The sequence below is a fragment of the Mangifera indica genome, chromosome 5, assembly GCF_011075055.1.
Source record: "Mangifera indica cultivar Alphonso chromosome 5, CATAS_Mindica_2.1, whole genome shotgun sequence".
NCBI lineage: Eukaryota > Viridiplantae > Streptophyta > Magnoliopsida > Sapindales > Anacardiaceae > Mangifera > Mangifera indica.
The window spans coordinates 6,686,435-6,697,828 of record NC_058141.1 but is presented as its reverse complement, the minus strand read 5'-3'; positions in this window follow the sequence as shown (position 1 = coordinate 6,697,828).

Genomic DNA, 11,394 nt, shown 5'->3' with positions numbered 1-11,394 from the left:
TCGAGATAATATGAAATATCTTAAAAACTATGTTTAATAAAGCAGGTAATGAAAGATAACTTTTAGGGGGTGTTTGATTTGGGTAATGTTTTATTATCAAAATAGAAAGATTACCTTGAAGATAGATTACTTAGAAGATTACTGAGTATAAATGATTACTATGTTTGATAAAATTTGATAGGTATAAATAATTATTGTGTTTGATTAAAGGTAATAAAATATTACTAGTAAATTATTTTACTTAAATGCGCTTAAATATAATTATTTTTAAATATTTTTATATTATTTGTCATATTAATTAAAAATAAATTTATTTTTATCTCAAAAAAATAATAAATAATAATATAATTATAATAAACTCAAGATTACCTCAGTAATCTTTAAATACCTAAGGTGAATGTAGTAATCAGATTACCACCTATATTACCTGTCACGTCAGTATTGATAATAGAAGATTACTGTAATCTTTTATTATTGATAAACCAAACAAGAGAATAAAAGATAGATTACTAAGATAATCATAAAAGATGTCAACCAAACGCCCCCTTAAGAAATGTTTGATTTAAAGAATATTTTATTATAAAAATTAAAATATTATCTTAAAAATTATTGAGTATAAATTATTACTATGTTTTATAAATTTTGTTAAAAATAGTAGGTATAAATAATTATTGTGTTTAATTTGAGATAATAAAAAAATAGTATTATATTATTTTACTAAAATGTCATTGAGTTTAATTATTTTAAAATATTTTTTATATTATTTATTGTATTAATTGAAAATGAAACTATTTTTATCCTAAAAAAATTAATAAATACGGATATAATTATAATAAAATCAAGATTATTTTGATAATCTTTTAATATCTAAAGTGAAAATAATAATAAGATTATCTCTTATATTGCCTATCACATCATTATTGGTAATAAAATACTACTGAAATCTTTTATTACTTATTAACCAAACAAAGTAATTTAAGTAATAAAAGATAAATTACCAAAACAATCTCTTTACCCCTTGAATCAAACGTCCTCTTATTATTAAATTAATAGTGTTATATGCATAAATAATATAATATTATTATGTAGTCGAACAGTTAAAAATTAAAGATAACACAATACTCAATCACATAACGATACATTATTATTTATGTATAAAATTATACACATAATATTATATTTATTAAATTGATGTGATAAATAATATAATTTAATTTGATTACTAGTTCTATTATAGGTATAAAGATTATCAAAATTTATTTTTATTTTGTTACAATTTTACCCTTATTAAAATTTTAGAAAAAATACGCTTGTTTTTAATTAAAATTATAAGTAACCCTAACCCTTTACTTTAAAAAAAAAAAAAAAAACCTAAACCTTTGTTGTAACTACTTTACTTTTACTCAAACAATTATTAAAATAAAAATGTTCTCATTTTAAATTATAATTATCCTTCAAACACCACCGACCACCAAAATCTTTCCATGAAAAACATCAAAAACCTTAGTGAAATGTGCCAAAATAAGAAAAATAGCTAGAACTGAAATATTCTAATGAAAGACATTGAAATCCTTAATGAAAGAACACCAACCACCATTGGATGGGAGATAAGATTGATTCTATTGATTTTGTCATATTTGGAACATGGTTCAATCAAGATGAAAAGTAGTCAATTCCATTAAGATACACAAGTGGTTCAAGCGAGATGAGAAGCAATCCATTTTGGTGCAAAAATTATAGAATATGTGTACCAAGGTAGGAACAAGCTTTTTAACAATAGCAGAGTGTTAGCATAGGAATTTCAAGGACACCAATTTTAGATAAATTTTTTAACAGACAAGTGAACGAGCTTATTTTAAGGACATAAATGTGGACAAAATGATGAACAAGCATGCGAAGGACATCGTTCCACACTTGAATAGGCAACATTAATTTTTCCCCAATTTGGACAAGATATCAAACAATTGGGGAAGGGAGATCATTCTTGGCAAAACAACCATGAAATAATTCTAGAAGAGGGATTTCAATCATTCCATCATGTTTTAGTTTCAATAAAATTTATGCATTTAAGTTTTGTTAAACTTTTATTTCTCTTAACTAGGGTTTTAAAGGATAATTATTTAAAGGTTAATTAGCCTAAACATATATCAGATATTGTTATTGGTTATTTATATAATTTTCTTGTACTAAAGTTAACCTTATAGTTATTACATTTGTCTAGTATCCAAATCTCAATAAAATTCGATAACGGTTTATCTTATCAATTATTGTCATTTAATTGTATAGTCATCTTTCTTAATTGTTTTGGTATCATTACTGAAAGGATCTAATAAGTCCCAAAAATTAAAAACACCACAGAAATGTAATACCCGTATGTGTATGGTAAGAATATTTCTTCCATTTTATATAGTATGAATTCATGTAAATATAAGATTAAGTGATTTTTTTGTATAAGTTGAATTATTTAAGAAATAAGTGGTTGAACAATAATTCAAGAGGGTAAACACCCATTCAATAAGTACCAAATCGATGAATCAGATAACATGCCATACCATAAATGGATTAAGTGGCAAACAATCATTTGAATAAGGCGAATGACTATTCCAAGGGTTATCTAATTGAAATTCTATAAAATGAGGAATGATCCCATGACTTTCATGTTATCATCCAAAAAACGCATCCAAAATATTGAAAGTATCTTTTAACATATTTTCACTCATTTTAATAACTAGACATCATTTTAGGGAGAGAGAGATAAAAAATGAGTGACATGGAACTTTGTATGCTTGGAAACCAAGTAAGTCAGAGAGTATTGTTTCTACAACACCTTTCCCAAATGTCTTATCCTTCGGGGTAAAGTGTTAATAAAATCTTTACATGCATGAATGATATATCAATTTAAAATCAATGTTATCAATTCCACCATGCACAGTATCTCCTTTAATTTGAATAATTACTAAAAAATTTTATTAATAAGATAATAAAAACTAATAATTCAATAATCACAGAATAATCCTCAAGCATATAATATAAAACCCTTTAAATTCATGTACTAGAAATCATATATTCAAATCTATCATATAATCATGATCATAATATTAGAGTCATCATCTTAGGCTATTTACATTTATGAGTCCATCATTCGCATGCTACTCCATCATTGAGTCACCACCTCATCGCCATTATCACCTGCAAAATGTAAAGGAATGAGATGAGTATAAAACTCAGTATGTAAGGATCACCTATCCTACATTTTCAAAACTCAATATATCTCTTTTTTTTACTACCCAAGATATCTTGATCTTGATTTTAGGTCATTGGTCTTATTCGAATCTCAAGGAATCAATGTACCTGTTCCAGTGACCACTTTTTAGGTAACTTTCTCTAGTCCTGGTTGTCCAATCTCATAAGGCTAATTGACATTCTTGTAGTTCTAGCTAATATGTGGACCCTAATCAATAGACTTCCTAAGTCTTAGTACATCTTAGTTAATTGATAGACATGCAGTCTTGAACCATATATCACTCATTGCCAATTGACAAACTCATAGTCCTAACTAAATTAATCTATGGACCCTTAATCAATGGACTATTTACGCCTTGGTAAGTCTTGGACCACCAAATCAACGGGCTATTTATGCCTTGAAAAGTCCTAGCCACTTGACAGACCTACTATCCTAGCAATGATGCATCTCTTCATCTAAGAACATCAATTGTTGGACTCTATCCTATCTATGAGTATACCTAGGTCACGAGTGTTCTCTTACCAACCTAATAATCTCAATTCTCGATGTCCTATAAGTATCATATAATCTTAAATCTCAATGGGATGTCTAGTCCTTATCGATACCCAATCTACTGAAACACTCTCGAACTTATCTCGAGTCCAATCTATTCTCTACCTAATATTTTCTCTTTATGTGATCATATCTATTCTTTTCTTTGGGTATCTAACCCCCCGATAATTTTTTTTTTTTGTATTCATATCTTTTAAACAATTTTGAAATGGCTATACCTAGAGAAAGGTGAATAGGTTCTTAATAAAAATTAAAGGAAACACTTTCTTAGCAATCAAGTTTATGCAAAACAACAATAAATACTAGAGTAAATTTTACAAGACACATAACGACAATAAAATAACAAAAACAGAGTAAGATGTTACAAAAACACAACAACAATAAATAACAATAACAACAACAACAATTTAAGTAATAAATAACAAGAGTAATCAATGCAAAATAGGTAATTAATCAACAAACAACTGAAAAAAGAATTAAAGAGTTAAATTTTAGAAAAGCTTAATTTTAGAGTGTTTCAGAGCTTTTTCTTACAAGCCTCCTATAGCCACTTCTCCAAGTAAAACACTTTAGAGTTTCACTATTTCTTGAAAATTTTCTACACATAGTATATTTGGGGTTACACCCACTACACTAGTTGATACGAGATTGCACCTAAGATGTTTGATTACAAAGAGATAAAGGTATTAAATGCCTCTATAAAGCTATAAATACAAGCTCAATGCACTTGGTCTCTTAATGAATAAAAGGAAGCTTGGAGAAAGTTATAAAGAAAACAAATTCTTTTAGGTTTTTCTTTTTGGCATGTAAATTATCTAACCTTTTGCTTTTCAATCCAATATGAATTTATAGAGTTAGGTTGCGTGCCATTGGAATTGAGTTTCTGTGAAAAATCAATTGAAAAATTCAGCCAAAAAAAACCTCAATCAGAGTCGTAATAGACATCTTTAAATGCTTTAACAGATAACTTTAAATGCTTTTAGCATGGGCGACAGATCTGTTCACAAGCAGCTTGTTTCATTTTTATGTTTAGTATAAAAATCCAGAAGCTTGAATGGGTACATGTTAACTTACACATGGTTGAAGTATGAGTTTGATTGTAAGAGGTCCACAATTGGACTAAAGTGCAACACGACTGAAAGGTTTTGAAAAACTGCACTATTAGAAGGATTTTACACATGTCATAATTTGATTGAATTATGTGTCACACCTAGACTGGTATTCTATGTCATGGTTGGGATAATTTTCAAAATGTCATAGTTGGGACATTTAAGGCCTTAGACATGTGGTATGGCATGGTTGGGACACATGGCATAGTAATGCAAAGTGTCATGGCTGGAACACTTTTCAAATGTCACAACTGGGACATTTAAGAGCTTGGACACGTGGTAGTGATGCAATGGAGAAAATGTCACGACTAAGATTATTTTCTAATTTCATGGTTGGGACATCTAAGGCAGCATATAACTTGGACACATGGTAGCGAGACAATAGATTGGTCATACTTCCTTGGACACGTGGCAATGATGCATTGGACACTTGCTTAGAGACAACACATGGCAGTGATATGTAAAGAGAAAGTGTCACGGCTGGGACATTTTAAGCTCCTATTACTTGGACACGTGGTGTGATGAAGTGACCAATTGGATAGCTTTACACGTGGCAAGGTTGGGCAATTTACACATGGCATGAAACTCATGATTGGAGCAATTAGAACATCACAGCTGGACATTTTCTCTTTTCAAGTAATTTTTATTTCTAGAACACTAAATGATTAACGCATGATTTCCTTATGGAAGAGGTAGGATCAATACTTTCTTGCTTCAGATTTATCTATAAATTTCATATTTTGTCTATCTTTGTAATGTATTCATGCATTCTTTGGACATGTTAACATAGCAAACTTACATTTTTATCGTCATCAAAACATTAAGATATAATAATCTCTATTTTTGGTTGATGACAAGAACATAGTTTAGAAAAAAAATTATAATACAAAGTGAGAAATTTAAATTTGTATCACACTTACTCTCCCTCACTTTTAGCCCTTATATTTCTTTTACTAATTTTTTCCTCTTTTTGATATCAATTGAACACCAATATCAAACAATTTTACACAAACTTAATAGGCAATGACAATCAAGCAAAGAAATCAGCATTCAATATTAATATATAATAAATAAGAGTCAGCATTAAAACATAGCAAAAAATAAAACAAGAAACCAAAATTATAAAATGCAAAATGTCATAATATGAAATACATGATCATGGATGACAATACATCCAATCACAAACTTTTTGTTGAAAGCTTTCGTGATCCTCTCTTAAGCGTTGTTGTTCAAACATGATGTGATCTTGTCTTTCATGAATTCCATCTAAACGAAGATACAAAGCATGAAACCTTTCACTCATGAAACTCATCATGTTAGTGTATTGAATTTAGAATGGGTTCATCATTTCTTCACCTTCCATTTTGGGTCATTTTTCAATCTGAGAGCTCAATCCTAGAATATTTTGAGGTGTTAGAGGAACTTGTTCTTCTTCACTGTCAATAATTCTTTAATGCCTTCAATAGCCTCTTTGGTCAGTTCATTCAATCAACTTCATCTTTATCAAAGATTGAGTTGAAAGAAGGTCTAGATCTCTGAATTGTACAAGGTAAACTAGACCTTTTGTTGCTAGGTTTAATCAAAGTTTTATTACAATGAAGGATACAATCATACCAAATTGAATTATATGATCATCAATTTTAATGAGGTACAATCGATGGATAAACCAATGAACAATATCAACTTAAATTCTATATTGAGTAGTATACATTAATTGTAAGTCACGAATTGAAACAGATCCATTGAGTTTGTTCGAGCATTTAGAGTATCAATAATTAACCTATGGAGTACCCTATAGACCAAGTTATCCAACTTTCTGGATTTAGACAAATATGAATCATAAATTTCTCGACCTCATAACCCATTCCAAGTGATAAAGTGATTAAAGTTTTCTAAAACACTTAATATTCCATCACAATCACATTCTAACCACCCGATAAACATTTTTAGAGCAACAGTATAATCATTACCATTCAATCTAAATTTCATAGTAAAATCTATAATGTAATATTCAACATCCATTCAAACTTTCAAAGAACTATAGAACTTGTAAACCGGATTTTTATAAACATTAAGTCTCATGAAAAATAGGTTCGTCCATTTCATCCTATTTACTATCTCCATAAACTCATAAGCAATATCAATCTCCTCTATTATAGGTGAGAACACACTCCCTTCCATAAATTTTTTTCTATTTCTAATTTCATTCAAACATTTCTTTTGTTCATCATTTCTAACAAGGATATTGTAATATGATCAAGAATTACCTGAATCCTTGATTTAGGTTGTCTAGTTCTTGGAGTCATGAAGATAAATCACAATAATAAAGATTTGAATTTGTTGATGATATAAATTTGTGAGAATTGTGATGAATCTGAGAGCAAACCGTGAGAACTTGTCAACAAGGAGCTTTCGTGAAGAAATGTAATGTGACATGAGTATGCTATGAATGTTGTCCTTATGAGAATTTTATGGGAAAAAAATGGAGCAAAATGGAGCAAAATGGAGCAAAGTGAAGCAAAGAAGGAAATGTATGTTAGCAAGAAGAGTGAATAGACAGTTTGGGAAAAAAATAATAAAAAGTAACATATGACACTATATGATGCACACACACACACAGATTTTTTTTTTTTATATAAATACATAAAGTAGCATTGTCATGGGTGGCATGATTTGCATGCACACTGTGACACATATGAACAAAAAAAAATATAATATATGTAAATATGTATACGTGTGATACAATAAAATAATGATAGAATAATATATGTATAAAAATAAAATAATAAATTTATACAAATATTGTGAATGTCCAGATCACATTGAGCTAGTTGTGTCAAAAATCCTTTTTAATAGATGCATTTTCCAAAAATTAGTAAAGCTGATTTTTGTCATGCCTGGAACATAAATAAATGATAGTGTAGATCAAATAAAAATTTTAAAGTCTTTTCAGATCAAGGTTTTCTAAACAATTATAGCAAAAACAAAAAAAAATATAGGTTATCTTTAACAGAAAAAAAAAAGAAAAATGTATTGATCAAAATATCCCAAAAAAATATGAAATTTGAATATTTTGATCGAATCAAGGACATTTGATATAATTTGAGATTCGATCAACTTTGAACACAAGTTTGAATTGATTTGACTCGAATTCATATTATGTTTTTATGTTATGTGAATGAAAATACATTTTCAAATGAGCACAAATCATCCAGATTCATCTTAATAAGCACAAACATTACATAATTAAGATCATAATCAATCAAGATACCATAATAGTAAAGTTAACTCAATCAAAATTTATATCAATAAGAGCATTAAATACTTACTTGATTTGCCTTAGTCATACCAAGCTTAGTAAAAACGATCCTTATCAAGAGGCTTAATAAAAATGTCAACAAGTTGATGATTAATATCAATAAATTGAATCCGAATATCACCCTTACTAAAATGATCACACAAAAAGTAATGTTTAATGTCTATGTGTTTTGTCTTAGAATGCAAGATAGGATTTTTGGAAAGCTTAATGACACTTGTATTGTCATAAAAGATTAGAATGTTTTTAATTTCAAAATAAAAGTCTATAAGTTATTGTCTCATCCATAAGAGTTGTGCACAATAATTTTCCATAAAAACGTATTTGGCTTCCGTAGTAGATATTGCCACTAAATTTTGTTTCTTTGAAAATCAAGAGACAAGCATGTTACCTAAAAAATGACAAGTACTATTGGTGTTTTTCCTATCTATTCGACAGCCTCTGAAATCGACATCGAAAAATGCTTGTAATTCAAATGAGGATCCCTTAGAGTATCATAAACCAATATTTGGGATGCCTTTAAGATATCTTAAGATTCATTTCACAATATTTAAATGCAATTCCTTAGGATTCACTTAAAAACATGCATACATGCATATACTAAATATGATATCGAGCCTAGATGCAGTTATATACAATAATGCACCTATCATGTTTCTATATGCTTTAGTATCAACACTTTTACCTCCCTTATCCATATCCAATTTTAGAGAAGTACTTATGGGAGTGGGTTGCTTATTAGTATCTCGCATATTGAACCTTTTGAGAAGGTCTTTGGCATAATTGGCTTAGTTGAGCAAGATCCATTCCTTTGTTTGTTTGATTTGAAGTCCTAGGAAGTAATTTAGCTCTCCTATTATGCTCATTTCAAATTCACCCTATATCATCTTAGAAAGATCTCTATAAAGACACTTATTAGCAGCACCAAAGATGATGTCATCAACATAAATTTGAACCATCAAAATGTCATACATATGTCTTTTTATAAATAAGGTGGTATTCACTTTTCCTTTTGAAAAACCATTTTTAATTAAGAAAGACTTAATCTTTCATACCAAGCTCTAAGAGCTTGCTTTAGACCATGTAAAGTTTTTCTTAATCTAAACACATGATTTAGAAATTCATGATTTTCAAAACCGAGAGATTGTTTAACATAGACCTCTTCTTAAATAAATCCATTTAAAAAGAACTTTTGACGTCCATTTGAAATCAAAATGACATGTATATGAAAGCAATATCTTAATCACTTCTAGTTTAACTACGGGTGCATAAGTTTCATTGAAATCAAAACTTTTCTCTTGAGAGTACCCTTGAGCAACTAGTTTTACCTTGTTTCAAATAAAAATGTCAGACTTATCCACCTTATTTTGGTATACCTATTTTGTCTCAATGGAGAGATAACTCTGATATTTTTATTAGCCTTGGAACTAGTTCATAAACATTGCTTCTCTCAAATTGGTCTAACTTTTCTTATATTGCAAGTACCCAACTTTAATCTTCAAAAGCTTCTTCTACCTTCTTAGGCTTTATTTGTGACAAGAATACCACAAATTGGCATGTATTCCTCAACAAAGCTCTAGTTGTTACTCCTTGGGTAAGGTCTCCAATAATTCTTCCCTCTTTCACTTCACCCTTTACTCTTCACCTTTGGATATAAGATTTCTTTTTGTGGTTCTTAAGGTTGCATGAGTTCATCCTTTTGGTCTTCAACCTCAACTTGATGATCTTCTTTCTCTTCTTTTGGTTAAGATGAGTCCTTGATTTGTAAATCTTCCATGAGTTTAATAACTTCATCTTCATTTCTATTGTCTATACACTTAGAAGATTCTACAAATACTACATGGATAGATTCCTTAACTAAAAAAGTTCTCTTTTTGAAGACTCTATATGCTTTGGATGAGAAACAACTGTTCATGATCATACATTATCATGAACAATCGTTCCTGATCATTATATCAAGATATGCAATTTCATAAATAACAAAAGATATGTAATTCTACTATCCACCAACTAAAAGATATGCAATTCTGCTATCCACTAATAAATCCAAATAACGATAAATTATACATATAAGATAGAGTGCATGATCATACATTATTATGAATAACCGTTCATGATCTTTATATAAAGATATACAATTTCACAATTTCATAAATTGACCCTATATACATAGATCACACCCATACAACTCAAAACATCACCAATTCATAAACATTCTAGTAGACTTATAGGGATTTTGCAATCTTCAGTAGTAGAATAACAATTTAAAATTTTAATTAAATTGTACAAAAACTTTGTAAAAACCTCTTTTGGATCATCCTTGTAGTATAATTAATTTATAAATAAGATACATGTATAGGTGACTCTTTTATCTTTCATTGATAGAAAAGAGGTCACGAAATCACTTTCAGAACCAAATGTAGGCTTGCTCCTTAGTATCCATATGAAGTAGTAACAATAAGACTTAACTATGCTCAAGGCTTGCTAAAACCTAAAAAAATTTATGCAAATAGGGTTATTAAAATAATATCTTGTGTATATATAAAACAAGAGGCATACATACATATATAATCACAAACACATGTGTCGCCTAAGACTTGAACATGTCCCAGGTGACTTAACCATGCATGCCTAAAATTAATAGATGTTCCAAGCGAACATCGATTGGCTCGGAATCGTCCTACCCATGCTCATGCATATAAAACTCATGAGTGTTATATATTTAGTCAATGTATTAATTGTGTATATTCCTTCATTAATATCATATTAAATCTCCTATCATTTTTTGCATCCAACCCAAAATTATAAGATTATGATATTAATGAATATATGATAAAATCATATCATCATCCTAATTTGAAATTCAAATTAGGTGATGTAAATTTGAGTCAGTCTAACTCAATCCTGCCAATTCTTGCATGCACTCCAATAACTCATGATTATGACACTAAGGTCCCAAAGTACAATAAAATATACTTCAGGTCAATAGGTCTTTTCAAGACTCTAAATTCTCTATCTGAAATTCAAACTAAATCTAATTTAGACAATGCTTATGACCCCAGACTTCATCAACTTATTTTATGCGTGACCAATAGACTCTTTACTAAGTTGATAGTGATTGGATTCATATTGAGCTCTCGACCCAACAACTGTTTGGACACAAACCAAGATTG